The sequence below is a fragment of the Pongo abelii genome, chromosome 14 (assembly GCF_028885655.2).
Source record: "Pongo abelii isolate AG06213 chromosome 14, NHGRI_mPonAbe1-v2.0_pri, whole genome shotgun sequence".
In the NCBI taxonomy this organism is placed as follows: Eukaryota; Metazoa; Chordata; class Mammalia; order Primates; family Hominidae; genus Pongo; species Pongo abelii.
The window spans coordinates 118,312,076-118,337,795 of NC_071999.2; the positions used below are offsets into that span (position 1 = coordinate 118,312,076).

The 25,720-nt window shown below is 44.0% G+C and overlaps 1 non-coding gene across 1 annotated transcript; it reads left to right on the top strand.

The window, feature by feature from the left end:
- Window positions 1-23,789: 23,789 nt before the first annotated feature.
- Window positions 23,790-23,850, top strand: LOC112128645 (small nucleolar RNA SNORD44). Its single transcript, XR_002911135.1, has one exon. It is a non-coding gene; the product is annotated as a small nucleolar RNA SNORD44 (small nucleolar RNA).
- The last annotated feature ends 1,870 nt before the right edge of the window (window positions 23,851-25,720 follow it).

A 25,720-nucleotide genomic window follows, 5' to 3' on the forward strand; every position in this document is an offset into this window, starting at 1 on the left:
TTTTGGTCACTACTCATTGCCTAAAGAAGTTCGTTGGCCTTAGATAGAAATCTAACAGCTGGATAAAGCTATTTTAATCTAGGCCTTAGTGTTATGTTTGGAATCTAAGCAGTGACTGACTTCTCATTGTGTAAAGTTTCAGGGATGAGTGAGTTATTTGTACCTTGGCCGCTAGTGTGTGAAGGTCTGGGGTCCTGTGGTGAGCAAGGCCACGGGAGGTATCTCTCCAGGACAGGCCCAGGGTCTCTGCTGCCCTGGAGGCCCCATCCCTGCTCGTGGAATGTTCTTCTCCCTGTGGAAGGAGGCCTAGTTCCTGGAACCTGCAGATGGTCAGAATGACCCATGCACCCTCAGGGCAGCTGCCAGGAGAAGCGGGAAGCAGTGACCCTTAAGGCCTGTCTGATGAGGGCTCCGCAGGGTCTCAGGGGAGCAGAAGCACATTAGAGCATGGCCCTGTTCACCCGTGTGTGTGTGAGTCTGGGTCCCAGGAACAGGGAAACATACTTGCTTCCAGCACCATGACAAGAACCAAGAGAAAAGTTCTCCCTAATCTAGTGGACGAGCCACTGCCCTCCTGTCCCCCACCCAGAGGGTGACCCAGAGCCCTCCTGTCCCCAACCTAGAGGGATGAGCCACTGCCCTCCTGTCCCCAACCTAGAGGATGAACCACTGCCCTTCTGTCCCCAACCCAGAGGGTGACCCAGAGCCCTCCTGTCCCCAACCTAGAGGATAAGCCACTGCCCTCCTGTTCCCAACCTAGAGGGATGAGCCACTGCCCTCCTGTCCCCAACTTAGAGGATCAACCACTTCCCTCCTGTTCCCAACCCAGAGGGTGACTCAGAGCCCTCCTGTCCCCAACCTAGAGGATAAGCCACTGCCCTCCTGTTCCCAACCTAGAGGGATGAGCCACTGCCCTCCTGTCCCCAACCTAGAGGATGAACCACTGCCCTCCTGTCCCCAACCCAGAGGGTAAGCCACTGCCCTCCTGTCCCCAACCCAGAGGGTGACCCAGAGCCCTCCTGTCCCCAACCCAAAGGGTGATCCAGAGCCCTCCTGTCCCCCACCCAGAGGGTGACCCAGAGCCCTCCTGTCCCCAACCTAGAGGATAAGCCACTGCCCTCCTGTTCCCAACCCAGAGGGTGACCCAGAGCCCTCCTGTCCCCAACCTAGAGGATAAGCCACTGCCCTCCTGTCCCCAACCCAGAGGGTGACCCAGAGCCCTCCTGTCCCCAACCTAGAGGATGAGCCACTGCCCTCCTGTCCCCAACCTAGAGGATGAGTCACTGCCCTCCTGTCCCCATTTCAGGGGTTCTTGTTCCTTGGGCTTCTTATCTGGGACTCATCTTTTCTGCCCCATCTCCCATCTCCTTCATACCCAGACGGTTCTCCCTCATGTCTTAGAGACCTAAAGGGACCTGTCCAGTGTCCTCTGGCCAAGTGGTCCTATTGTCCTTCCCTGTAATGCAGAGCATATCAGAACTGGAGCCTACAGATTATCTCGTCCTGTCCAAATACTTTATTCCACTGATAAAACCATCTGAGAACCAGAGATTTTCCCAAGGTCAAAAATCTAGCAGATTAATGATACCAAGTTTATGTCTTCAAACAACATGCCAGTCACTGCATTTATTATTGGAAGACAGACTTGTTCCTGTTGAACCAACAGCAAAATAGAGGCTATTTCTTGATGCTTAGCATGGATCAGAGACAGTGCTGATTCTCACCATAAGATTATCCATTTATTCAGATGAAAAGCTGAAGCTGAGAAGTAAAGTAGCTTGCCTTGGGTCACCCAGTAACCGAGTGGCAGGGGCGTTCGGCCCAGGTGTTGAGGATCTGAGGCCCTTGCCGAGATCCAATCGGGCAGGTAGTTCTACCTTTCCCAACGTGGCTGCATGGGGGTCACACTGCCTCTCCCGCCTTAGAAACGGCCCCAGTGATGCAAACGGCTCCGAGTGCATGAGATCTCTCTGAAATTTGTCAAATGAGAGTTGAAGCTCTGCAACTACACACGCATAGCCTGGGGCCCTGCATCTTCCTCAGCAGCAGGGCCAGGCCCACCGTGACGGCTCCGCACTGACGCACCCTTCTCAGGGCAAGATCGACACAGAGTGCTCTCCAGGGCCACCCGGAGATGCCCAGACTCAGAGGCCTGGCTCCAGCCCTGCCTGCCTGGACAGCAGGCCTGAAAGCCGGACATGCTTCCGTGTGGCCGTCACATCCCCAGAGTTGCACCCGCCCAGGCCGTGTGTGCACGTGTTCTTGAATCCTAGGGTGTACATCATTTCCCCAACCCCACCCCGCTCAGCGCCAAGGGAAGGGAAGGGGAGTCCAGCTCCCCTCTCAGGGCCAGACTGGACACTCTGCACTCGGCCCTGCAACCCCCTCTCCACCTTCCCCTGTCCTCCACCGTCTTCTGAGTCCCAGAAGCTGATTTCCAGGGGACTCTGGCCTGTGGGTGGGTTTGATCACTGGGAAAGATGGCAGGGGACTAGAGGGCAGGAAAAGTGGGTAGTTGGGACCTGTATCCCCTGGTCTCTCCTGAGGCTGCAGATCAGTAGCTCTGTGTCTCCACCAGTGGTCACGGTGCACAGCCCTTTCTTAGACCCAGCTCTCTCCGCGTCTCCACCAGTGGCCACGGTGCAGAGCCCTTTCTTGGACCCAGCTCTCTCCGCGTCTCCACCAGTGGTCACGGTGCACAGCCCTTTCTTAGACCCAGCTCTCTCCGCGTCTCCACCAGTGGCCACGGTGCAGAGCCCTTTCTTGGACCCAGCTCTCTCCGCGTCTCCACCAGTGGTCACGGTGCACAGCCCTTTCTTAGACCCAGCTCTCTCCGCGTCTCCACCAGTGGTCACGGTGCACAGCCCTTTCTTAGACCCAGCTCTCTCCGCGTCTCCACCAGTGGTCACGGTGCACAGCCCTTTCTTAGACCCAGCTCTCTCCGCGTCTCCACCAGTGGTCACGGTGCACAGCCCTTTCTTAGACACAGCTCTCTCAGCGTCTCCAGGTCAGCTCCCCTTCCCTGCTGCTGAGGGGAGACAACTGTGCCCACCTGCTGACATCAGCCCCAGGAGGCTTCCTAGTTGCTCTTGGTTCTCCCTAATTCTGCCCACATATTTGTAAATATTTCCTTTATTTAAACCCTTCTCCCTTCCCCCTGCCAGTGCGCCTCTGCTCTTGTCTGATCAGGTGAGTCCATATCAAATCTAAGGAGGGCGTTCTTCCCAAACCTACTGATAACAGCTTCAACCATGGCATTGAAAACTATTTCTCTAAATCTTTTGACTCTGCTGGGATCCAAAAGACTCTTTGAAAACCAAAAGCTAAAATATACCTACAATGAAAATGGTAAGTTTATACCTCGGTACTGTTTCCCCATTGTCGTTTCTGTCTGGGAATCACTTGGCACATGTGCCGGGCTCTTTCATGAGTTAAGGGTGTCTCAGAAACCTCCGTCTCCCGGATCCATGGCTGCTCTACAGAGAGGGGCCGGACCGTGTTCTGTCCGGCTGTGGGCAAGCCGTCCTGTCGTTTCTTCCACCTTATCTTGTTTGGTCAAACAAGCAAACATGGGATGAGAACCATTGCTTGACTACGTCTACCAGGGCACCCATGGCAAAGGAACTGCTGCTACCCGTGAGCCATGGAGCTGCGTGTATGACTTGAGCCATTTGGAAAGACCCAGCAATAGCTGGTCAACGATGAAGAGGACTATTCTATTTACAGCAATCGAAGGCAGGGATGAGCACAGCTCCTACCTCTATGTGGAGGCTTCATTGCCCAGCTCTGTCTCGGACCTCCAGAGCGCCTTTCTGGGTGGGATGGATGGTCTTGGGTGGTCAGGACTACAGAAACAGCCCTTGGCATTTCTGAAGCCATTTTGAATGGCTCAAATACAACGGCTTCGAATTTTAAAAATTTGAAAAATAAAATGACTTCAAATTTGAAAAATTATTGCAATAAACCCTGTTGCCATCTGGCTAGATTCCACATGAATATGTCCATGAAAGAGAAACTGCTAACTGAGTAAGATGGATCTTAGGCATCAAAGTGTAGTGCTTGGCCTAGTATTTTCTAAGGCAAATTTGAGGCAGAGAAGGTTTTCTTTCTTAGTATCAGAGACAGAAGGAACTTCTCTACCGGCACAAAAATGTCCATCTTGAAATGTCTTGAAGTCTTCTAGAAAGGTTAAATTAATCCTCATATTTCATAATTTTCTGAAAGAGGATTCTGGGATTTCTTTTTTTAGTAAGCAAAATTCTTTCTGGATCTAAATGTAACTTTGGGAGAAAAAAATGGGAATGTCTCTCCAGCCCCCCTCACACTCTGCATCACACAAATTTGGGCTTACTGATGCTATTTTCCCATCCTAAGTGTTTTTGTTATGTTCAAATAGATTGATTTGAAAAGATATATATTGACCAGTGATTAGCATACATTTTAAATAAGGCAAAAATCCTGGAACTCCTAATCCAATCATTTACTTAGGATGAATCTACATACATACGCTGGGTCAACTACATTCTTATCACATGTGAGTAAATCACACCGTCATCATGGATATCCCAGTTGCAAATGGCATCGCGCATGCTGGCCATCTGCTTTATAAATAATGGAGTTCCCTCCTCCCTATCTAAGCGAAGCCCTCCAGGCTGGCCTGTGCCAGGTCTCCACTTCACCTCCTCCTGCTCTCCGCTGATCACACCAGCACTCACTTGAGCGGCACTTGCCAAGAATTGACTCCACACAGTTGAGTCCAGGGCCAATTCTGTCTCCGTCCAACTTCTCTGTCAGGAGTGGGCAAAGTTATCCTTATTTCTTCACCAGCTTCCAGGAGCCCACCCTCTCTTGCTCCTCTGCCTTCTCAGTCTCCTTTGCAGGTTCTTCCTCACTTCCCTGACCTCCAAATCCTGGGCACACCCATGCAGTGCCCCTCACTGCTCCTCCTGCAGCGGCCCTCAACCCTCCCAGTGGTCTCTCTCAGCCGCAGGACAGCTTCACCTCCCACTTGTCTCCCTTTCCTTAGATGTCTCGTACAGCGGCTCTTCAACACTTCTGCTTGGCTGCAGAGCAGGAGTCTCGGGCTTCACTTGGCCAAAATGTACCCCCACACACCAGCAGCAAGTAAAGCCACCTTGTGCCAGTGTCCAATAGTGATCTGTGCTTTGTAGAAAATCACGGTGGGTGAAGGGAGTGAGAGCGGGGGTTAGGCAGGGACAGCTCTGAGATGAGGGGCATTCCAGCAGAGAGGCAAGGAGCAAAGGGAAGAGCCACACACACGTCATGTGTCGGAGGGAAGAACTTTCTAGACGGGGTGGGCGTCAGGAGTCGGGAGCCAGTTGGAGAGAGTGTGGAGCAAGCTCTGTGTGCATGAGGCTATAATTTCTCCCGGCTCCATCTCCAGAGCCTGGATCTCCTACTTCAAGCAAGGGTCTCAGTAAAAGCTAACTGGGGAATTAACAAGAAACTGAGTCACTTTTACATCTATAATCATCGACCAAAAAAAAATCAATTAATCCTCCTACATCCTAAGCCAGTCTCCATAACTCCTTGTTTCATGTGTTTCTGCTGTAAAATAGGATGAATTTCCTTCGTGAGAATGACAATTATTACAAGTGTTTCAAACATTGATTTGAAAGAAATCTAAAATATATTTTTCCCTGCTAAGGAGCTCTGTTAGGAAGATGAACAACCACACCAGCCTCAATGCGTCTACACCTGCAAAGTTCAAGGCAGCAGCACTGTAAATTGAATACAATTAAAAATGCACTTCCTCTGTTGCATTCACCATACCTCAAGTGCTTTGTAGGCATGTGTGGCCAGTGACCACAGCAGGGGACAGACCAGACACAGAACATTTCCTTCATCAAGAAAGCTCAGGGCTAAACCCTCAATCACCTTGAATTACTCTCTGATTACTTGGGGGATAATCTGGGGTTGTTGAATGCAAAGAAAAATAATTTATCTTCTTTAAATACGGTTTCATGGTGATAAAAATGAGCAAATTCATAAAAAATTTTTCAATAAACCCTCATGCCATCTGGGTGGATTCCACATGAATGTGTTCATGGAAGAGAAACAGGGATAAAACTGAACAAGATGAATCTTAGGCATCAACATTTGGTGCTTGTGTTAAATCATTCCCATAGCACTTGGTGCCAGAAGTCCCTGCTTTCCAGCTGTGGGCAGTGGTGAAACTCTATCAGCACCAGCATGAGAATGTGGAGCTACAAACTGCGTCAGCACTCACGGCAATCACAAAACTATGGTGCAGAACGAAGCCACCAAAAGTAGGTTTGGGTGCATGTGTTTCTTCCCTTCCAAAATGTATGGGAAGCTGCAGTTCCATGATTCTCACACCTCCATGATTTCCAAGACAGAAAGACTTGCTGGTGGCCCCGCCGTCATATTTTATGGTGGCCCTGGCCCACAGGTTGGGCTTAAGCCTCTGGCCGGCACCAGTCACCCACAGCCCTGTGCTCCTTCAACTAGGAATCGAGCTGTCAGGTCCTGTTGAGGGGTGGGACGTGGGCAGGAAGCGAAAGAAGTCTCAGCCCAGTGCACAGTAGTGACATTTACCCAGAGGAGGAAAACTGAAAGTAGAATTGATTTATTCTTTCATCTTTTTTTTTTTTTCTTTTATTATTATTATACTTTAGGTTTTATGGTACATGTGCCCAATGTGCAGGTAAGTTACATATGTATACATGTGCCATGCTGGTGCGCTGCACCCACCAACTCGTCATCTAGCATTAGGTATATCTCCCAATGCTATCCCTCCCCCCTCCCCCCAACCCACAACAGTCCCCGAAGTGTGATGTTCCCCTTCCTGTGTCCATGTGTTCTCATTGTTCAATTCCCACCTATGAGTGAGAATATGCGGTGTTTGGTTTTTTGTTCTTGCGATAGTTTACTGAGAATGATGATTTCCAATTTCATCCATGTCCCTACAAAGGACATGAACTCATCATTTTTTATGGCTGCATAGTATTCCATGGTGTATATGTGCCACATTTTCTTAATCCAGTCTATCATTGTTGGACATTTGGGTTGGTTCCAAGTCTTTGCTATTGTGAATAATGCGGCAATAAACATACGTGTGCATGTGTCTTTATAGCAGCATGATTTACAGTCCTTTGGGTATATACCCAGTAATGGGATGGCTGGGTCAAATGGAATTTCTAGTTCTAGATCCCTGAGGAATCGCCACACTGACTTCCACAAGGGTTGAACTAGTTTACAGTCCCACCAACAGTGTAAAAGTGTTCCTATTTCTCCACATCCTCTCCAGCACCTGTTGTTTCCTGACTTTTTAATGATTGCCATTCTAACTGGTGTGAGATGGTATCTCATTGTGGTTTTGATTTGCATTTCTCTGATGGCCAGTGATGGTGAGCATTTTTTCATGTGTTTTTTGGCTGCATAAATGTCTTCTTTTGAGAAGTGTCTGTTCATGTCCTTCGCCCACTTTTTGATGGGGTTGTTTGTTTTTTTCTTGTAAATTTGTTGGAGTTCATTGTAGATTCTGGATATTAGCCCTTTGTCAGATGAGTAGGTTGCGAAAATTTTCTCCCATTTTGTAGGTTGCCTGTTCACTCTGATGGTAGTTTCCTTTGCTGTGCAGAAGCTCTTTAGTTTAATTAGATCCCATTTGTCTATTTTGGCTTTTGTTGCCATTGCTTTTGGTGTTTTAGACATGAAGTCCTTGCCCATGCCTATGTCCTGAATGGTATTGCCTAGGTTTTCTTCTAGGGTTTTTATGGTTTTAGGTCTAACATTTAAGTCTTTAATCCATCTTGAATTGATTTTTGTATAAGGTGTAAGGAAGGGATCCAGTTTCAGCTTTCTACATATGGCTAGCCAGTTTTCCCAGCACCATTTATTAAATAGGGAATCCTTTCCCCATTTCTTGTTTTTGTCAGGTTTGTCAAAGATCAGATGGTTGTAGATATGTGGCATTATTTCTGACGGCTCTGTTCTGTTCCATTGATCTATATCTCTGTTTTGGTACCAGTACCATGCTGTTTTGGTTACTGTAGCCTTGTAGTATAGTTTGAAGTCAGGTAGCGTGATGCCTCCAGCTTTGTTCTTTTGGCTTAGGATTGACTTGGCGATGCGGGCTCTTTTTTGGTTCCATATGAACTTTAAAGTAGTTTTTTCCAATTCTGTGAAGAAAGTCATTGGTAGCTTGATGGGGATGGCATTGAATCTGTAAATTACCTTGGGAAGGACGGCCATTTTCATGATATTGATTCTTCCTACCCATGAGCATGGAATGTTCTTCCATTTGTTTGTAACCTCTTTTATTTCCCTGAGCAGTGGTTTGTAGTTCTCCTTGAAGAGGTCCTTCACATCCCTTGTAAGTTGGATTCCTAGGTATTTTATTCTCTTTGAAGCAATTGTGAATGGGAGTTCACTCATGATTTGGCTCTCTGTTTGTCTGTTATTGATGTATAAGAATGCTTGTGATTTTTGCACATTGATTTTGTATCCTGAGACTTTGCTGAAGTTTCTTATCAGCTTAAGGAGATTTTGGGCTGAGACAATGGGGTTTTCTAGATATACTATCATGTCATCTGCAAACAGGGACAATTTGACTTCCTCTTTTCCTAATTGAATACCCTTGATTTCCTTCTCCTGCCTAATTGCCCTGGCCAGAACTTCCAACACTATGTTGAATAGAAGTGGCGAGAGAGGGCATCCCTGTCTTGTGCCAGTTTTCAAAGGGAATGCTTCCAGTTTTTGCCCATTCAGTATGATATTGGCTGTGGGTTTGTCATAAATAGCTCTTATTATTTTGAGATACGTCCCATCAATTCCTAATTTATTGAGAGTTTTTAGCATGAAGGGTTGTTGAATTTGTCAAAGGCCTTTTCTGCATCTATTGAGATAATCATGTGGTTTTTGTCTTTGGTTCTGTTTATATGCTGGATTACATTTATTGATTTGCGTATATTGAACCAGCCTTGCATCCCAGGGATGAAGCCCACTTGATCATGGTGGATAAGCTTTTTGATGTGCTGCTGGATTCTGTTTGCCAGTATTTTATTGAGGATTTTTGCATCAATGTTCATCAAGGATATTGGTCTAAAATTCTCTTTTTTTGTTGTGTCTCTGCCAAGCTTTGGTATCAGGATGATGCTGGCCTCATAAAATGAGTTAGGGAGGATTCCCTCTTTTTCTATTGATTGGAATAGTTTCAGAAGGAATGGTACCAGCTCCTCCTTGTACCTCTGGTAGAATTCGGCTGTGAACCCATCTGGTCCTGGACTTTTTTTGGTTGGTAAGCTATTGATTATTGCCACAATTTCAGCTCCTGTTATTGGTCTATTCAGAGATCCAACTTCTTCTTGGTTTAGTCTTGGGAGGGTGTATGTGTTGAGGAATTTATCCATTTCTTCTAGATTTTCTAGTTTATTTGCATAGAGGTGTTTGTAATATTCTCTGATGGTAGTTTGTATTTCTGTGGGATCGGTGGTGATATCCCCTTTATCATTTTTTATTGCATCTATTTGATTCTTCTCTCTTTTTTTCTTTATTAATCTTGCTAGCGGTCTATCAATTTTGTTGATCCTTTCAAAAAACCAGCTCCTGGATTCATTTATTTTTTGAAGGGTTTTTTGTGTCTCTATTTCCTTCAGTTCTGCTCTGATTTTAGTTATTTCTTGCCTTCTGCTAGCTTTTGAATGTGTTTGCTCTTGCTTTTCTAGTTCTTTTAATTGTGATGTTAGGGTGTCAATTTTGGATCTTTCCTGCTTTCTCTTGTGGGCATTTAGTGCTATAAATTTCCCTCTACACACTGCTTTGAATGCATCCCAGAGATTCTGGTATGTTGTGTCTTGGTTCTCGTTGGTTTCAAAGAACATCTTTATTTCTGCCTTCATTTCGTTATGTACCCAGTAGTCATTCAGGAGCAGGTTGTTCAGTTTCCATGTAGTTGAGCGGTTTTGAGTGAGATTCTTAATCCTGAGTTCTAGCTTGATTGCACTGTGATCTGAGAGACAGTTTGTTACAATTTCTGTTCTTTTACATTTATTGAGGAGAGCTTTACTTCCAAGTATATGGTCAATTTTGGAATAGGTGTGGTGTGGTGCTGAAAAAAATGTATATTCTGTTGATTTGGGGTGGAGAGTTCTGTAGATGTCTATTAGGTCCGCTTGGTGCAGAGCTGAGTTCAATTCCTGGGTATCCTTGTTGACTTTCTGTCTCGTTGATCTGTCTAATGTTGACAGTGGGGTGTTAAAGTCTCCCATTATTAATGTGTGGGAGTCTAAGTCTCTTTGTAGGTCACTCAGGACTTGCTTTATGAATCTGGGTGCTCCTGTATTGGGTGCATATATATTTAGGATAGTTAGCTCTTCTTGTTGAATTAATCCCTTTACCATTATGTAATGGCCTTCTTTGTCTCTTTTGATCTTTGTTGGTTTAAAGTCTGTTTTATCAGAGACTAGGATTGCAACCCCTGCCTTTTTTTGTTTTCCATTTGCTTGGTAGATCTTCCTCCATCCCTTTATTTTGAGCCTATGTGTGTCTCTGCACGTGAGATGGGTTTCCTGAATACAGCACACTGATGGGTCTTGAGTCTTTATCCAATTTGCCAGTCTGTGTCTTTTAATTGGAGCATTTAGTCCATTTACATTTAAAGTTAATATTGTTATGTGTGAATTTGATCCTGTCATTATGATGTTAGCTGGATATTTTGCTCGTTAGTTGATGCAGTCTCTTCCTAGTCTCAATGGTCTTTACATTTCGGTATGATTTTGCAGTGGCTGGTACCGGTTGTGCCTTTCCATGTTTAGCACTTCCTTCAAGAGCTCTTTTAGGGCAGGCCTGGTGGTGACAAAATCTCTCAGCATTTGCTTGTCTGTAAAGTATTTTATTTCTCCTTCACTTATGAAGCTTAGTTTGGCAGGATATGAAATTCTGGGTTGAAAATTCTTTTCTTTAAGAATGTTGAATATTGGCCCCCACTCTCTTCTGGCTTGTAGAGTTTCTGCTGAGAGATCTGCTGTTAGTCTGATGGGCTTCCCTTTGATGGTAACCCGTCCTTTCTCTCTGGCTGCCCTTAACATTTTTTCCTTCATTTCAACGTTGGTGAATCTGACAATTATGTGTCTTGGAGTTGCTCTTCTCGAGGAGTATCTTTGTGGCGTTCTCTGTATTTCCTGAATCTGAATGTTGGCCTGCCTTGCTAGATTGGGGAAGTTCTCCTGGATAATATCCTGCAGAGTGTTTTCCAACTTGTTTCCATTCTCCCCATCACTTTCAGGTACACCAATCAGACGTAGATTTGGTCTTTTCACATAGTCCCACATTTCTTGGAGGCTTTGCTCGTTTCTTTTTATTCTTTTTTCTCTAAACTTCCCTTCTCGCTTCATTTCATTCATTTCATCTTCCAGGGCTGATACCCTTTCTTCCATTTGATCGCATCGGCTCCTGAGGCTTCTGCATTCTTCACGTAGTTCTCGAGCCTTGGTTTTCAGCTCCATCAGCTCCTTTAAGCACTTCTCTGTATTGGTTATTCTAGTTATACATTCTTCTAAATTTTTTTCAAAGTTTTCAACTTCTTTGCCTTTGGTTTGAATATCCTCCCGTAGCTCGGAGTAATTTGATCGTCTGAAGCCTTCTTCTCTCAGCTCGTCAAAGTCATTCTCCGTCCAGCTTTGTTCCGTTGCTGGTGAGGAACTGCGTTCCTTTGGAGGAGGAGAGGTACTCTGGTTTTTAGAGTTTCCAGTTTTTCTGCTCTGTTTTTTCCCCATCTTTGTGGTTTTATCTACTTTTGGTCTTTGATGATGGTGATGTACAGATGGGTTTTTGGTGTGGATGTCCTTTCTGTTAGTTTTCCTTCTAACAGACAGAACCCTCAGCTGCAGGTCTGTTGGAGTACCTGGCCGGCCGTGTGAGGTGTCAGTCTGCCCCTGCTGGGGGGTGCCTCCCAGTTAGGCTGCTCGGGGGTCAGGGGTCAGGGACCCACTTGAGGAGGCAGTCAGCCCGTTCTCAGATCTCCAGCTGCGTGCTGGGAGAACCACTGCTCTCCTCACAGCTGTCAGACAGGGACATTTAAGTCTGCAGAGGTTACTGCTGTCTTTTTGTCTGTGCCCTGCCCCCAGAGGTAGAGCCTATAGAGGCAGGCAGGCCTCCTTGAGCTGTGGTGGGCTCCACCCAGTTCAAGCTTCCAGGCTGCTTTGTTTACCTAAGCGAGCCTGGGCAATGGCGGGCGCCCCTCCCCCAGCCTCGCTGCCGACTTGCTGTTTGATCTCAGACTGCTATGCTAGCAATCAGCAAGACTCCGTGGGCGTAGGAACCTCTGAGCCAGGTGCGGGCTATACTCTCCTGGGGCACCGTTTCCTAAGCCCGTCGGAAAAGCACAGTATTCGGGTGGGAGTGGCCCGATTTTCCAGGTGCCGTCTGTCACCCCTAGAAGGGGAACTCCCTGACCCCTTGTGCTTCCCGAGTGAGGCAATGCCTCGCCCCTGCTTCGGCTGGCGCACGGTGCGCTCACCCACTGACCTGCGCCCACTGTCTGGCACTCCCTAGTGAGATGAACACGGTACCTCAGATGGAAATGCAGAAATCACCCATCTTCTGCGTGGCTCGCGCTGGGAGCTGTAGACCGGAGCTGTTCCTATTCGGCCATCTTGGCTCGCACACCTATTCTTTCATCTTTATACACCTAAAATCTCATAGGGCAAAAGCAAGCAATATCGCATTCCTTGTAGAGACTGAGTATGGTAAAGGTTAGCAACTGTAACTTTAGTTAGCATTTTCTTTCCTAGAGAATTCAAATCCATGCTGCACTGCACTGTTTTCGGGTGGGACAGGAGTGAGGGGAGGTCCCTCGCCAAGCTGTGCTGCCTGTTGGCACACATGCAGCAGAAATGGCATGTTGCATAAATAGTTTTTATTCAGGCAATTATTGAAAAATAACCTCTCTATCACAACACTTTCCTAGTGGGTAATTGACAAGTGCTCACTTTTTCATGCAAAAAAAGGTAAATCTCAAACAAACTATAGCATATGCATGGAAACATACAGCATGCTTTGTCTCACTAAGAGGCTCAACTATTCGTTGAAACGAAGCTTGACCTTTGGCTATGTTAATACCTTTAAAACCTTTTTTAAAAGACCAAATTATTTTAAGACCAGTGAAACCACTGATTTTCCTAGTTGCATTCTCAGAAAGATCTATGGTATTTACTTGAGAACATGTTAAGACTCCTCCTTGGACTCAGAGACCCCAGAATCCTTAGATGTCTTAAGACAGCATAAGTAGTTAATTTAGGCTGATGCCAGGGGGCTGGGGGGAAGAATACTTTCTGTTGGAAAAACAAAGAATTGAATTAACATGTGAGATTGGGACTATTTTCTGTAAAGTTAGCACACTTTTTTATTTACTAGGAAGATGAACCACTGGAATCCAGCTTAACAGTGAAAAAGAATCTCCAGCCCAACAAGGTGTTATACTGAAGTGAGCAGAGAAAGACTCCCCAGTGGTCTCACTTGGAGTCTGCAAGGATTAGAGAAGGCTGAGGGCTGTCAACTGCTGCCTTCTCTGCTTTGCTGTCTGCTATGGGTCACACTGGGTCCCCCAAAAGCCATCTGGATGTCTAGCCCCCAGCCCCTCAGAATGAGAGCTTACTGGGAATAGGGCCTTTGCAGATGGAGTTAGTTAAAATGAGGTCACGCTGGAGTAGGAAGGGCCCTACATCCGATATGCCCAAGTCCTTGTAAGAAGAGAAGACCCAAAAGGAGATGAAGACAGAGACACACAAGGGGATGCCATGTGCAGACAGAGGCCGAGGCCGGAGCGCAGCCATGAAACACAGAGGCTGGACCGCTGCTGCCGGAGGCTGGGAAGGGCAAGGGAGGACCCTGCCCGGAGTCCCAGAGAGGCACAGCCCTATGGACACCTTATTTCAGACGTCTGGCCTCCAGACTGTGAGACACAAATTTCTATTGTTTGAAGCCAGCAGTTGTGGGACTTTGTGATAGCAGCCCTGGGAAACTGACACCCCATGCTGTCATAGTCCCTCCCAGGAGCAAGGAAAGGAGCTGTCCCACCTCCCAGCTGGACAGGGACACATGGATAGAGCTTTCCAGGCCCAATCGTACAACTATGGAAAACCATATCCATACAAAGATCAGGAGGGTCATATAAAAATGATTATTTAAAGTGGTAGAGTTGGGTTTTTTTTCTTTTCCCTGCTCTTTCACAAATTTTTGTTAAGGTTGGTTAAAAAACACGCAAAATTCCTAGGCTAAAAGGGTTTTCATATTTGATTAACCATATTATTACTTCAAAACTCCTGAAACAGCTACTTCCCCGACGCTGGGAGTAAAGGCGACATCTGCAGGCTCTTCCAGCACAGTCAAGAGCTACTCCTCATCCTGATGACTCAGTGTTGTGGCATCTCCTTAAATTGTGCACCAGAGGCAGGCTCCTCATCTCCTTGCCCTCGCCCCAGCCCTGCCTGAAAGTATCACTCCACGATTTTCTTGTGTCTACTTTTGTTTGAAAGCCAGCTGGTGAAGGCACTCTTCCTAAAGGTAGTCTGCCTGCCATCACTGGCTGCTTATAAGTCTCATCTGCCTTTGGTTTTCTGCAGTTTCACTCTAATGTACCCAGCTATGAATTTCCTTTCATTTATCCCATTTGGGACATACCAGGTTTCTTGAATCTGTATTTCAATGTTCTGTATTAGTTCTGGAAAATTATCAGCCATTATCTTTTCAACTATGTTTCCTTCTCCATTCTTGTTCTCTTCTCTTTTTAAGACTCAAGCGTGTGTTGAACTTTCACACTGTATATTCTATGTCTCTTACTTTTACTTCTGAGGTTTTCATTTTTCATCTCTCCATGATGATTTTTAGGTTTACTCTTGAACAATCTCCCAGTTCACAAATTCTCTCTTTAGCTGTATCTAATCTGATCTTAAATCTATCCAGTGACTTCTTAATTGAGTTATTTTTTTCTTCAGAGTTTTTAAAAATTTCTGTTTTACTTTTCGGATTTCCAATTCCCTGACCATTTTTTTAGAGCTTTGCTTAATCTCTTGTTACATACTAAATATAATGCATACCTCATCTATTGGCTTCAGTGTCTGGAGTCACTGTAGTTCTGTTTTTGGAGTCTCTTATTTCTGTTTCATCTCATTTAATGGTGTTTGCTCTCCTTGTGTCTGGCCATCTTCCACTATCTACTGGCACAGTAATTTTTTAAATTTTTGAACGTATAATTTGAGGCCTGGGATATCATCATCTTCCTGTAGGGAAGATTTTTATTTGCTTTTGTAGCTCTCTGGGAGGAGTAGCAGTACGAAACCTCAAACCCTGCTCTCTCTATCTCTGCATTAGAGACAGGATTGAAGACTGATATTTTAATCTATGCTTTGTGAAAGCAGAAAGTGTTCTTTAGGAGATGAGTGGCAACCATGAACTGCCAGGAAATCAATGGATAAAATGTGCTTTCACTGCATAGTTCATACAAATTACTTCAACCATAAAATTTGACAGCTTGTAAATAATGGCCTAAGAAATCCAGAGAGGAGACAGGTAACATTAATTTAGAGGCTGTTTCTAGTCTTCAGCTGTACCCCCAAGTCCCTGCTTCCCAACCCATACCAGCATTTCATGGATATTTACTTTATTTCAATTCTCCTTCACTTTCCTCAATGTTAAAATGACAGAAGACTTATGACCCAATTATTTTAGGAAGTATATAGGATTGAGAGCAAGTTTACATTTTTCAAAATCAGTAAAACTGGCTTATATTTTAGCAAGGACAAAGCAGCATGGGATGGTAATCAGTAACCAGACATTAAATAATTACTCACATGCTAAACTAGCATTTAAAGTAGTATGACCCTAAAATATCTCATGAATTGTCTTAGATAGTGGACTTGGAGAAACACCATAATGCATTTTTATTGTTATTGTAAAATATAAAACAATCAATCTTTTTTGTGTAAAACACTGCATATAAACACACATTCCAGAAAAGTACCAAAACAATAATTACAAATTCTTATTCACTTCTCTGGGGATTCATTGCATAAGCCTGCCACAAAGAAGTACAAATATTGTTTTTCTCTAAAGCTATCTGAGTAAACATCAACCTAGTAGAAAAATCTGTCAACCTATGCTTTGGGGGAGCACATCCCAGGATTCCTTTAGAATGCAGACTCGTGGGCATGGGGTGGGGCCCAAGATTCAGCATTTCTCAGGAGCTCCTGGTGGGGACCACACTACAGGTCATGGAGTATTTCATCTTCAAGATACAAAGCTCTGATGGACAGCCCTTGAATAACATCAAGGAGACATGAGAAAAATCCAGTAATGATGCAAATAAAAAAGAACGCTCAACCATATGCCAATCTTCTCTTTAAATATAAGCAAACATAAGTCTACATAAGTTAGATAAGATGTACGTTTTGTTCAGCATTGCCCTTTTAACAATATTTTCTATCCTTGCAAATTACTATCCAGCTGGCACATAAAACATGTTTTTTCAGATGCTTTTATTGATGCGAAGAATTTCAGTTTTTGAGAGAGCGTTTTATAGAGGGCAGGAAGAAAGGTAGAGAACACAGCTTCAAGTAAAAGACCTTGGTAAGTGTCGATCTCATTAAAAGAGGATGAAAGAGTTCTGGGTGTGTATGTGTATGCATGTGTATGTGTGTGTACATGTGTGCATGTGTGTGTACATATGCATGCATGTGTACATGCATGTACATGTTTATGTGTGTATTCGTGTGTGCACGTGTGAACATGTGTGCATGCATGTGTGTGCCTGTGTGCATGTGTGTACGTGTATGTATGTTATGTGTGTATTCATGTATGCACGTGTGTACGTGTGTGTGTGCACGTGCTGTACCTCCAAGGCTATAAGGATGGTAAAACAAAAACATGCTCCAATGTTAAGTAGCAAAAATGTATGTGTGTATATATATATATATATATATATAATGAGAAACTAGATGTCTTCACAGGCAATACTACATTTATTCGAATGATGTAAGTACTTCTGTTTTTCAAGTATAAATTTCAGGATGAAACATGCTTTCTTTCATTCCAGATTGTAATTCATTTAAAATGGAGGACTCATATAACTACAAATAGTAAATTATCTCGAGGAGAGAAGGGAAAACAGGGGAAGGGAGGAAGAAAAACCACATAAGTCTTACAGTGAATGTTTGGCTACTATTTTTTCTAATTCTCAAAGGAAATGCATCTTTATTTTATCATTATACAGAGAGGCCCAGAGTCAAGTAACTCTTCAGCTCTAAAGACTTTCCCCTGAACCTCTTTTAAGAAGAAATTATTTCAAATGCCCTTGGGCAGCAATATGAAAGATAATACTCAGGTTATATTGCAAACATATCTCCATTTTAAAAATGAGCCAGATTCCTCCCTCTACATTTCTGTCCCTTGTCTTTAATGCATTCAAGGACTTTGGGAAGACTGAGAAATAGGCATAGAAACAACCTAATAATACAGAGAAGTCAGCATGTTTATTGTATTTTTGAAGAACTCAATAATTCCTCCACATAACCTAGTTTCTGACTGGAAGATAATAGGCATTTCATCTTCAAGAAATTTGAGAAGATTGGGTTAACAACTCATGGTTGGCAAGTTATCCTGAAAGTTCACTGACTCCCAGAGCTTCCCTTTGCTTTGTGATAAAACATTATCATTCTCAACCTTGTGTTGTTTCACATCCTGTCTTTCATTTTTGCTTCGCCTGTAAATAAACATTCAGTTTGCTGGAATTAGTGAAGCCAAGGACGTGGTGGCATTTGACATCCTCGGGCATCTGATAAGCTGACACTAATTCCAAAGGGGAGCCTTACTTTTTAAATGCTTAATTTTCTTTCAAGTAAATTACAGGAAGAAGAACAACCTTCCTCCACATCTGCTGCTCTTCATTTCTTCCCCAGCACCCATAATCCTGAAGGGCTTCCTTCAGAATTTTGGTAACGCAGGCCTCTGCTAGGAATACCGTCAGCCTTCACTGATGTTAAAAGATCTTTGTTCAGCTTTTCTTTGAAGGAGGTTTTTGTTTCATACAGAATTGCAGTGGCTTGACAGGTTTGTGGGGTTTTTCTTTCCTCACTGTAAAAATGCCCTTCCGTTGTTTCTGGCCTCCTTGTATTTTGTACAGGGGTCCACTTAGACCCCTGTATGTGTGGATTTTTCCCTTATCTTTTTTTTGTCTGTTTAACTACAATGTGCCTAGGTATGGTTGTCTTTTTATTTTGCATACTCCTGCTTGGAGTTTGATTAGATTCTTGGATATGAAAGTTATGTTTTTCATCAACTTAGGCAAGTATCTTGTCATTATTTGGCATATCCAGCCAAAAAAAAACCAAAAAGGTGGTGCCCAATATCACTTGCTTCTCCTCTGGGCCTCCAACTCCACGTGTGTTAGGCGGTTTAATATTATCCATAGGTCCCTGAGGCTCCACCCCTTTTCCTTCTAGCTTTCTCTCTGTTCTTCTTACAGGATAACATCTGCTGATGTCTTCAAATTAACAACTCTTCCTCCTGATATTCCTTACCTGCCGTCAAGCCTATCTAGTGAATTTTTCATTGCAGTTATTATACTTTTAAGATTCTTAAGTTCCATGTGATTCTTTATCATTTACATTTTGTTGCTAAGATTCTCAATCTGTTCGCTTGTTAAGACTATATTTTCCTTCAATTCTTTGACCATGTTGTAAAAGCTGCTTTAAGATCTTTGCCAAGTGCAACATCTGAGCCATCCCAGGACTGGTTTCTTTTGACTGCTTTTTCTCCTGACTATGAATCTCATTTTCCTGTTTCTTAGTTGTCTGGTGATTTTTTTCCACTGATACTGACTTTGTGGATAAAATGCTGTAGAGACTCTGGATTCTGGTACCTTCCTTTTTCCATTATTGACTCTTATGACAGCAGGTAGTTCAATCACTGAATGATCTCTGTGAATGTGAGCATATCTCTGGAAGTCCAAAGTGCTTCCTAAGCCCCTCCAACTTTGCCAGACTTACCTTTCAACCTCTGTATCCCTTGTGTGTCTTTGCAGAGCTTGATATTAGGTTTTGTTAGGGCAGGACTAGAGTGGTCTTACACTAGCATTTGATCCCACCACCTACGGCAGTCTGACTGGCATCTCATCTGGATGCCACAGGTGTTAGAGTGGCATTAAGATCTCTCCACCCTGGCAGGACTGGAACTCTGGCAGCACTCCACTGCTCAACCTCCCGTTTTTCTGCTTAACTGTCAATCCCCTGTGAGCTTCTGTCAATAAGCCTTGGTTATTTCTGCCTTGTTCATGGAGAGCCCAGCCCTCAGCCACAGACCATCTTGTTACTTGGCTCTCTGCTCTCTACTCTTAGACCCTATGGATTCCAGCTGCTTCAGGTACTTCAAACTTTGACCTCTGCTTTTCCAACTCAGAGGGACCACCATACTCTCCCTGGGTTCCAGCCTCCTGGCCATGGCCGGGAAATTGTTCACAGGCAGAGACCAGGGCAGGGGCTCATTTCCAGAAGTTTCCTTCATTCACAGGTCCTTAGGGAACACCTGTTGCCCACCACTGGAAAACAGTTGCCTCATATATTTTGTCAGGTTTTACAGTTGCTTATTGCTGGGCACTACTTCAATACCAGTTTCTTCACCATAGACAGCCACCGATCATTGCTGATCTGCATGCATTGAACAAGTATTTATTGAGCATATTCAATGTGCTGGGCACTAGGCACAGTATGGGCCAAATGTGATGAGCCCTGCCCTCATGGAGTAGACAGTCCATGGGAAAAAATAGACATGAAACAAATAACCACAAATCTAAGTCTGTAGTTAAATTATGATAGATATTGTGTGCTGAAAGTAGAGAGTGCAGTGAGAAAATAAAACTGAGCACCCTAATGTAGATGGGGGAGGAAGCCTCTTTAAACACGTGGCTTGGGAGATGAGTGGGCCAGATGAAAGGCTGAGGGGAGACTTTGGAGATGTGAGTGTGCACAGGGGACCTGCACAAAGAGCAGATGGCGAGGAGGCCCCGCAGCAGGAGCGAACTGAGTGTCCTTGGGCTGGAAACAGAAGCTGAAGATGAGGTTGGAAAGCCAGCAGACCTTCGAAGATCTGAGGTTATACCTGCGGCGAAATGGAATTCCACGGAGACATTTCCAGCAACAAGATAAAGTTCAGAAATGTATTCTTACAAGTAGGAGCCAAAATTCCAGCAGGTGCTGATACGGCTCTCATGGGTGAACCTTCAGGAGAGAAGGAACAATACGCCTTTGAGAGAACACAGAGCCAGCTGAGGATCTTTGCCTGGGAAAAATCAATGTATCTAGGTCACTATTTGTTGAGGCAATAGAGTTTCAATAGTTAATCTTTCTCTTTCAAATCTTCAGATGATAAAATCTTACCTAAAAAGTCATTTTAAACCTACGAGTTAGTTCTTTGCCCTCTAATATGTTTCATTTTATGCAGCTAGGACCAACTGAGTGAAGAAGCTAGAATTAGGTGGACTGGGCTAGTATGCTAGAGGGTATTATAACAAATGTGAAGTTGACATTAGCAGAAAAGGATGTCCTACAGGGAAGGAGTTCTAGGTGCCAGGCACCACACTCATGCAATTACTGAAACTTTCTAGAATTGTTTTTGGATCCCTGACATAAACTTGCCAATTAACAAGTGTCTATTGCTATCGGGGTCTCCTTATGTTAACCTCTCCAATTTAAGCTTAAACATTTTAAAGTCATTCAATGGAAAGTTCCAAACACAGCACTTACGAACTCATATTCTAGGTCAGCCCTTCACATGGTCACCATATTGTTTATTTCCTGCTACTCAACTGAGGCAATTTTTGCCTGCTATAGACAAATATTGATCAATCTGGTCAATTTTGCCCTCAGTCATCCAGTAATTAAAGTTTTTTGGTGAAAGGGTATTAATACTCATATGCATGTCATACTTTTCCAAAATATTGCAAAAGCAGCTATACTAATTAAAGTTTTAAAGAGATTCTGATACAGTAAAAGCATGCATATTTTCTGTGTAAGAGACCAAAAAAGATGCATAGCTATCACTGTGTGTGTGTGTGTGTGTGTGTGTGCATGCATGCATGCACACTGGAAGCAGCTACATGCCCATAATCACGTGCATATATAACCTAGTTTCTCAGTGTCACCTCACATATATTTTGCTCGGCTAAATTACTGAAAATAAAATGTATAGCATGATATATTACAAGCATATATTGTGTACAGTTTGTATATAAAAAAGAAAGAATGATTAAAAGTCGATGAGAGACTGTTTATAAATCTTGATTGCTTCATAATTTTAACTTTGAGCAACATTTTTATCATAATTATAGGCTTTCTTAAAGCATTTATGCAGATTGTTGTTACTCAAAAGGGGGTTTATTCCATTTTGGTATAAACTACACTTTTTTTTTCTTTATGAAATCACTCTTTGAGTTCCTAATACCCAGTACTCTGCCAGAGCTGCAAAATGTAAATAGCAGGAAGCACTTGTCTTAACAGGGCTATCATTGGGCTCCCTCTCATCTTGCGCCTTATTGCCCCATTGACATGAGAAAGAATAAAACTTATCTATAATAATAAGCATTTGACATCTTTAGAAGCTTCTGGATTCCTCTCAGAACACTAATGTTCCTGGGAGGCTAATACATTTTTGTACCCACTTCACAGATCAAGAAATTAGATCCTGGGGGTCTGAACCATGACGAAATATTCCATTATTTAATTTTAGAACCATGAAGCATTAGATTCAAAATGTGGATTCAGAACCCATTGAGTCTGGCTGCCTTATATTTGAGCTTGGAAAATTGAGGTCCTGGAAGAGCAAAGCACCTGCCCAGGGTCATGCCCAGACATTTGCCTACATCAAGCTCAACAAGCACCAATGTAGTAAAATGTAGACTGAATTATTCAGAGGCTTTAGCATCATGCAGAATCAAAGCCAGAAAAAAAAAAAAAAAAAAAAAAACTTCATCAACTTTTTCTACCAAGGAATCTTTATTGTAGCTCCATGATCATAGACCCAACAGGAAAGAAGGGGAAAAACTCACCGGAAATAAAAATAAAAACAAAAAGCAAAAAAAGCTTTAAGAAGTGCGTGACAGATGGAAAGAAAGAGCATCAGAGAAAGGCAGAAAGGGGCCAGCCCAGAAAAATAACCAGCCAAATACCACCAGCGAGGCTTCGCCCCACGTTCTGTGAGGACAAAGATGGAACCTACTTTTCATCACCTTTACATCCCCAGGCCCAGTACAGTGCCTGGCACATAGGAGGAGACTGGGAAATGTTTCTGAAATGAATGAATGAATGAAGGGAGGAATGAATGAATGAAGAAATGAATGAAGGTCCAAAATTTAAAAAACTCCCCAAGCAAGTAAGAGGTAAAACCTCCAAATCCTGCAGTTTATGAAACAGGAAGTGTGTATTCCAATTGCATTTTAATTCTGGTCCATAAATAAGCCTTTATGAGCAAAAGCAATAAGACTTTTAGATATGCCCACTGTTCCCACAAAGGCCAGTTGGGTTACATGTGACAGACCATGACAGAGTGTCGAATTTTAGTTAGTGACTGTAGGTGTTTAAGGACTTCTGAGAAAGGAGCACTCGGAAGAGAACATTGAAATGTCAATGTAGGTCAGGGTCTAAGGTGCTGCAGACAAAGACCTCTGGCTAGGAGGTGATGCTGGACGCATAGCGTGCACCACACTGGACACACCTTTGGGGTTTTCCCTAAGAAAGTAAGGTGTTTCTGAGCCTGACCTCACTCTCTCCATCACCCCTTGGGCCAGGGAATCCATGTGAGTGGGTCTGCCAAGAAGACCAAGTGAAAAAAATGAGAGTCTTCCAATGATGTTTTGAGTGCCAGGTCCAGGTGCTTTTACATTCATGACATTGTTCAGTTGTCACAATAATCCTACCATGTAGGATTTAATGTCTCCACTTTATGGATTAGAAAATTGAGGATTAGAGAAGTCACCAACCAGTGCTCCAGGCAACTGCAGGTCACGATGCTGTGACCTTGCCTCCGCTGACTAAAGGCTGGAAAGTCTGGCTAAACCTACTCGTGTGCATATCACCTATGAATTAGCATAGTCAATAAATACTAGAAATGTTATAGTTGTTTTAACTTTTGAAATGAAATTTGTTTTTATTGTGAATTAATTAATGACTGAGAAGGCCCTCTCTTCCTATATAACATGGGTTATTTTTATTTTTATAGCATACAATATTATTACAATATTATACACACACGTGTCAGCAGACTCTTCCTCTTTTGAATGACAATTACTCAAACTCACCCCATTGACAATATCTAACTCTTCGGTGAAGTCTTTCAATAATTGCAGCTGTGCTTCTATATTCAAGGACTGGAATAAAGTGAAATATTGACCCTGGTCAGCTCCGATTCAGAGAAGATTTTGATATACCAATTGTATTCCTATTCAACAATTTGTACATTCCATGCTAATTGCATCTGGCTTACTACAGAGGTTGAGTGTTGAGAAAAAAGAACGGGGCAGGAGAAGATGAGAGGGAAGCTTGTGTTCAGTTAAACATAAGTACAGAAATTCAACAAACCAGTGAAATTCATTATTTTATGGCTCATCAGTTGGTTCAGCTTAAGTTCTTGGATAAACTGCACAGAAAAAATATTACCGCTTTAGTGAAATTACTGCCTCTAATAAAGAATGGGTAAGCAAAATCTCAAGTTATATAATTTTTTTTTGATGAAGTCAATTCCAAAAACGTGAAAGCCACTGCCCTGGGTGACGATAAGCAAATGGTGCCTGAATGTGAAGGTCATATTCGGCTTTAGCTGATTTCAAACAAACAAACAAAAACAAAAAACAAAAACCCTCCACTACAAATGATGATTTCAGAAAGTTATTTCACCCCCGGAATCACCTGTAATGAGAGCACCATCCTTCTACCTGCATCCTCTTCATCCTTCAAGCTCCCCCACCATGAGGCCCGACCCTCCCAGGGTTGCACAGCTGCACCCCACAATTCAACACTGAAATCTCGGGGTTCCTCCGCCACATCCGCACAGCACATCTGCCCTGAGCAATTGTTCCCTGCCCCTCCCTCAAAAGACCTAGGCCCAGTTCCACCTCACAGCTGAAATTAGACATCCAGCGCACTGCACACGCCCGGGCAGGGATGCTTGCTGGAACTGACATCTGTCCCAATCAATCCCCACCTTCCTGAACGGCACATGCACCTCGGCAGGAGATGAAGCAAAATTCTGTGGTTAGATACACAGAATTTTAATAGTGAACTTTAGCCGGAAGGTGAAAATACATTCTTTTCTGTACATTTAGAATTAATGAATCCTATAGACCTGTGGAAACTGCTTTTAAACATCTGATTTTCCATTAAAGTATAATTAAAATCAATGGCACAGAGAAGCTTTAGTTATTTTTACACTGGCACCCCCCCTCCTTGGCAGGAGAATATTTGCTCTGTATATTTTTAAGAGGGTTTGGGGGGCATTAAATTATGCTTTGATTGTATTCCATCAATGAAAATATAAGACACAAACATCTTATTTCTTATTATAAGAAACAAATAAGCACTTATTAACTGTGTGTGCATTCATGGGACACACAAATGGTCTCAGGCTGAGCTTATAGTAAAGCAAATTAAAATTAGTGTTTTGACTTCTGTTCATTATAAAGTAGATACTAGCCTAAAGATTCCTAATCAGTTGCCAAATACCTATCATGATGGAATGTGCAATGCAGAATGAAATCGCTGTCCTCAAGAGAAAGCTCTGAGAATTCTTTTAATCTACATAAGGACAAATTTGCCTTTCGTCACATTTTGTAGTAAAATCCAAAGCTTCATTTTGGCCTTCCAGCCACAAGTTTAAGTTCCCAAAATGAAGAGTTGGCATGATGGTTATTCAAAGAAAAGGAGAAGTGTGAGTTAAGCACGAAGTCAAATGCAATCCACGTTGTAAAAACTGAAAAACCAGTGACCTGCTGTGATGTGGGATCAGTCATGGGATGCCTCCTGTTCCTATGTGCGGTTGGTGTCGGAGTTAGACATCATCAAGAGGTGAAAATTTGGGAAGACATTTCAAGGATGACGGAAGCTCTGAGTGAGTGAACAGATATTCTTCGTGCCGAATAATCCCCCGTGGCACTGGTTTGCCGGCAGAGCAGAATGTTTGAGACCTCATCCAGCAGCCACGCGCGGGCGTAAATCGTTCTCAGCACGAGAAACACAAAGGCCGCAGGATCCCGCGAGCCGCAGGGTGTGGGGGGCCGCCGCCCTTAAGAGTTCCAGTCCCTCAGGCGAAAGGGGCAGATCAGGCCTTTGGGGAGGACCCTTGCCTGGGAGAGGGAGGGCAGTGCCCCAGGGGCCGCCTCCGGTGCCTAAACAAAGAAGACGGTCTTCTGAGCGTCCGCCCTCCCCGCCTCGCCGCGCAAGGACCCCGCGCTCCTGGGCCACTTCCTCTTGCAAACCACGAGGAAAAGCCAATTTCCACCCAGACGGCCGGCTGCGGGCAAAGGGAATAAAGCGCCGGTGCCGCCACGCTCTGCACTTGGCTCTGGGCCTGGCGGGGGTCTGGCGCGGCCGCAGACACCTGGGTGACCTAGGCCGTGGTTGCCGGCTCTGCTCCGACAGCGAGTCTTTTTATTTGTCGCCTCCGCCTTCTCACCACTGAGGCCGCAGGAGAGGCTCGC